The sequence below is a fragment of the Crocodylus porosus genome, unplaced genomic scaffold (genome assembly GCF_001723895.1).
Source record: "Crocodylus porosus isolate Cpor-Errol unplaced genomic scaffold, CroPor_comp1, whole genome shotgun sequence".
In the NCBI taxonomy this organism is placed as follows: Eukaryota; Metazoa; Chordata; order Crocodylia; family Crocodylidae; genus Crocodylus; species Crocodylus porosus.
The window spans coordinates 9,611,840-9,616,910 of NW_017728916.1; positions in this window are offsets into that span (position 1 = coordinate 9,611,840).

A 5,071-nucleotide genomic window follows, 5' to 3' on the forward strand; every position below is an offset into this window, starting at 1 on the left:
CCTTGCTCACCATGGCTCTCTGCACGAGCCTGGGTCCTCATTTAAACCCCCCCCTCCCCCAGTAACTCTCCAAACGAGTGTGGGTCCTAGTTAAAGACCTTCCCCGTGAATAACTCTCTAAACAACTGTGGGTCCTGATTTAAAGACCTTTCCCTCTAGATAACCCTCCAAACAAGTGTGGGTCCTAGTTAAAGACCTTCCCCTGCCCTGGATAACTCTCCAAATGAGCATGGGCCCTAGTTAAAGACCTTGCCCCCTGAATAACTCTTTAAACAACTGGGGGGTCCTGATTTAAAGACCTTGCTCCCCCCTCCCCCCCAGTTCTCCAAACGAGCATGGGTCCAAGTTAAAGATCTTCCCCCCCCTCCGATAACTCTTCAAACAAGTGTGGGTCCTAGTTAAAGACTTCCCCCCCAGCCCGGATAACTCGGCGAGCAGGATGTGCCTGCCGTGACCGTCTTCACAGAGTGAATCGAGGGTCCGTGGGTTAGCGAGGTGAATGCAAACTCAGGTTTCGTACCTGCCCTGCTTTCTGCAGAGCTCCTGGATTCACCTCTTCCTCGGGCATGTGGGGATGTCTGGGCCACAGTCGGAGGTGTGACCGCAGCTGGTGCTGACGTACCCGAGCTGGTATTCAGCCAGGCCATGTACTGGTTATGGTGTTGCTGCCCCAGCGGAGTCACCAGCTAAGAGACTAAGTGTTTACCCAGGCTCTTGGGAGGGTGTGTCACTTCTGTGGCGTCTAAAAAGCAGCCTTGCCAGTTCAATTTCTTGTGCATTTGGGGATTTTCCATTCTGTACTTGCATCTTCAACTTCAGCTTCCTCATTGTTCCAAGATGCTTTTTCTCCTGAACGGGTAGCAGCTGAGCTCTTGCTCATGTTCCTGGTCTGAGAGGATTGGGCTGCAGATGTGGTCACCCATGACATAAACTTCCCTTCCTGGATTCAGGGATTTTCCTGACATCAGCCAGAACATGTAGGCAGTTTATAAAAGGATTCCCTAAATTGCTATGCAGCCTCTCTGCCAGTTTCCCCACTAAGGATAATGTGAGTGATCCTCTTGGTATACCAGGTAATATTTATACTACATGTCAAAGATTTAGGAATTGCACTCAGGACTTGTGCACACCCTGGGATATTTTGTGCCAGTTTGGTTTCACTGCATTGCAGTAAATAGGGGCTGGCATTAATGCAGCGCATTGAAAGTGGGGTCTGACTATCCATAAGGTTGAATCATAGAAAAGTAGGGCTGCAAAGGCCCTCAGGAGTTCATTTAGCCCCACCCCCTCCTCAAGGTAGGCACCTCCTTGGCTACACCATCCCAGCCTAGTGCTTAGTTAATCTCCTGTTACAGTTTTTTAAGGATGGACATTCCACCACCTCTCCGAGTAGCCTTTTTCAACCTGAGCACTTGGAGGCACTTGCAAAACATCTAAGGAAGTTGAGAGCTCAGATCACATGACTTGAAGGTTGGGGTGAGGTTGGTTTCTTCAGAGGAATTTTTGCTCAAATGTCCCTTAGATATTTTTGGAAATTCCACCCCAACCCCCCTGCATCTGAATTTGAGCTGGTGATACTGCCCTGTTAAGAGCGCTTGTCATTGGGGTCCTAATCCCACTTCTCACTTCTTCTCTGGTAGTCGCTGAGTAGAAATCACAGAGTAAATCATTATTCAGGGTGTAGAGTACTTGCCTAGCAAGTGACTCTGTGGAGGTAAATACCCTTTTTTAGGCTTTTGTTGAGTAGCTGGGTGGGTTCCAGAATGTGTAATAATGTACAAGGAAGTACAATGCAATCTAATATGTTCTCTTGATTCATGTTAAGAATTTTTCATTTGTCACTCAGAACCATCTGTTTCTAGTTCATAACTGATTAGGATGTTGGTCCATGGTATCTTCCAAGTATTGACTGTATTTGGGAGCTGTAGCAGGGAGGGTTAGGGTATGGGCAGTGGGCGCTGGAGTTAGCTGAGTAATTTAAATGGTGACACTTCTTGTCCAAATTCATTCAGTTTTTATGTTAATCAGAGCTAACCCAGCAAACTTCACCCTCACACTTCATTCTTTACTCATGTATCTGGTATTTGTTCAACTTCCCTGTGTTTGTGTTTGAATGTGGTGATGATATGAGATACAGTGGCTTGTTGGCAAGCAGCCAGAATTGCTGGTGACACTTCTCAACTGTTTACTTCTGATTGTTCACAGAAGAAGCACTGGCTTGAAAGTTCCTGTCATCCATCCTTTCGGCAAGCCCAGGAAGTCGCAGGGGCAGATGCCTGTCTGTTTGTGTCCTGCCCACCTGTTGCACAGAGGCTTGTGAGCCAGGATTCCTTGTATGACTATAAGCAAAATGGGGATCTTATTCCTATAGGAGCTAATGAAAATGCTTAATGAGCTGTCTAAGGAAGGTGCCCAGAGTGAGGTGCAGGTGCTCTGGAAAAAGAAGCTGAGCATTGTGATGCTGAGCAGGGAGATGGGCAGATAGACAGTCTCATTGGGCAGTACTTAGTAGCACTGAAGGACCGATTTAGATCAGTGTTGTAGCTTTGTATTGCCTGGAGCTACAGCAGCACTGACGTGATTGAACCCAACACAAGGGGATACTGCTTTCACCTTCTCCTGGGTTACCTGACACAGTCTGTAACTTGACCAAACCAGACCTGAGTGGGTTAAGAGTGTGGATGGAGTGAGTTAATCAAGCTGGAGGGAGCAGTTGGGCTAGGCTTATCCTTGTCTAGACAAGGCCTTATTGAGTACATTTTAGGAGTCTTCATTATCAAGTGCTATGTAGCCAACATAGAAGGTCTCTTTTTTATATTTTTCTATTCAATTGTTAATTCTAATTGGTGGTGCCTGACGATGTGCTTATGGCTGAGCTATTCAAGCTGGCAGCTGCAGAAATGTAGATTTCTACAAAAGCAAACAGAAAATGCCTCCTAAAGTTATATGTTTTGGGTTCTACAGAGTGCAGAAGTTTGTTTCCATCTGTGGGCATAAAGTAATGGTCATTGGGCAAGAATTAGCATAACACTAGTGATTGTGCATTACGCATGTGCCTCTGTGCTTTGAACAGAGAGGATCAAAGTCTGTTACAGCCCTTGTACGAACAGAGCCTTGGTTTTCTAACAAAGTTACCCTGGTAGAAGTTACTGATTTTTGTACCTAACAGTTGGTACAATTTCTCTTTATGGAGCGTGGTGTACCTGCTGAGTCCAATGTGTGAATGACAGTCGCACCCACAGATAGGGCACACCCATGCACTAGCTGCGCTCTGAATCCAAGCAACAGAGTCTTTCCTTCTCTGATGCCGGTTCCCAAAAACATGACCCAGTCTGCCTTGCAGTGCCTTGCTCCATCTGCAGGCTGACTGCCAGCCACAGTGGCATTCTGCACTCCTTTCCCAATCAGCCACAGAGATTCCAAAGGATGCGAAGTCATCTTTGCAAGCATCCTGAAATCTGTGCAGCTATCTGCTTCTCTTTCCAGACCTTTCATGAGCTTCAGAGTACAGCACATTCTTTGGGATCCTGTGATCCTGTATTTGCTTGATGTGACCAAGCCACCTGAGTCTTTTCTTACTTATCAACGTTCCCATGAGTGACATAGCAGCACAATTTAACACTTCCATGTTTGTCACCCTGTCTTGCCTTCTTATTCAAAGAATTTTGCATAGTCATCTGATATGAAAGCTGCATATGTTTGACATAGATTGTCCACGTTTCTGAGCCATATAGAAGGGTGAATACAACATGTCTCATAAATAGATTTTCACTTCAGTTGACAGTTTGTTATTGTTCCAGGCTCTGTTTCACAAAAGACCAAAGTTCCTACCTGCTTTGATTCTACCAGTGAGCTCGGCATCAAGATCTACATTGCTGGTAACAGTAGAGCCAAGGTAGAAAAATTGGTCAACAGCATCCAGACAGGTGCCATCTAGGATGATATCAGGAATGAGTTCTGAAGAGCCTTGGTGCATGATAACAGTCTTCTTCAAGCTTTTTGCTAGCCCAAAGATTTTGCATGAGTCAGACCTTAGTAATGAGATGTAGGGCATCAACAGTGTGAGTCACAAGGGCTGCATCATTTGCAAACGACAGGTCCCTTGCAGTGATCTCCTTTACCTTTGTCTTAGCTCTGAACCTTGCAATGTTAAACAGTCCTCCATCATTTTCGAGCGGGTGCCTAATCTCGGCACTAGACATCATGGAATGTGTGTTGAAGGAGGAACGCAAAGTAAATGTTAAACAATGTGGGAACCAGTACACAGCCCTGCTTCACTCCGATGTTGGTGTTGAACAAGTCAGGCTCTTGGTTTTCATACTTTACAGTTGCCTTCATGCCATCACATGAGAATTTCACAAGGTTTAGCAGTATAGGTGGATAAGCAAGCTTTTTTAGAACAGTGTAAAGGCCTGACTGACTGACCGTGTCAATGGCTTTTGTTACATCTATAAAAGCCGTGTACTGTGGGATACACTTCTCTCTGCACTTTTCCTGCTGTCGTCTTACAACAAAGGACCATATCTATGGTGGACCTTTCTGAGTGAAAACCACATTGTCTCTCAGGATAGATTCTTTCAGCTAATGTTTGAAGTCTAGGTAAAAGAACACGCCTTAAAATTTTTCCTGTGATGTTGAGAAGACAGGCCAGCAGGAGAGATTATGCTAAGGGGCAACCAACTCGGGTTCATTACTGGCAGGTCCTGTCAGACCACCCTGGTGGCCTTCTATGACCAGGTCACCAAATCCTTAGATGCAGAGGTGGCAGTGGACATAGTCTTTCTGGACTTTTGAAAGGCCTTTGACACTGTCACTTACGCCGTTCTCTTAAAAACCTGGGGGACTGTGGTGTCGACACCTACACAGTCAAATGGGTTGCCAACTGGCTGGAGGGCCACACCCAGAGAGTGGTGGTGGTGGATGGTCATTTTTGACTTGGAGGGATGTGGGCAGTGGGGTTCCCCAGGGCTCGGTCTTTGGGCCCGCACTGTTCAACATCTTCATCAGTGACTTGGACAAGGGGGTAAAAAGCATCCTGTTCAAATTTGCTGATGACACTAAGATGTGGGGG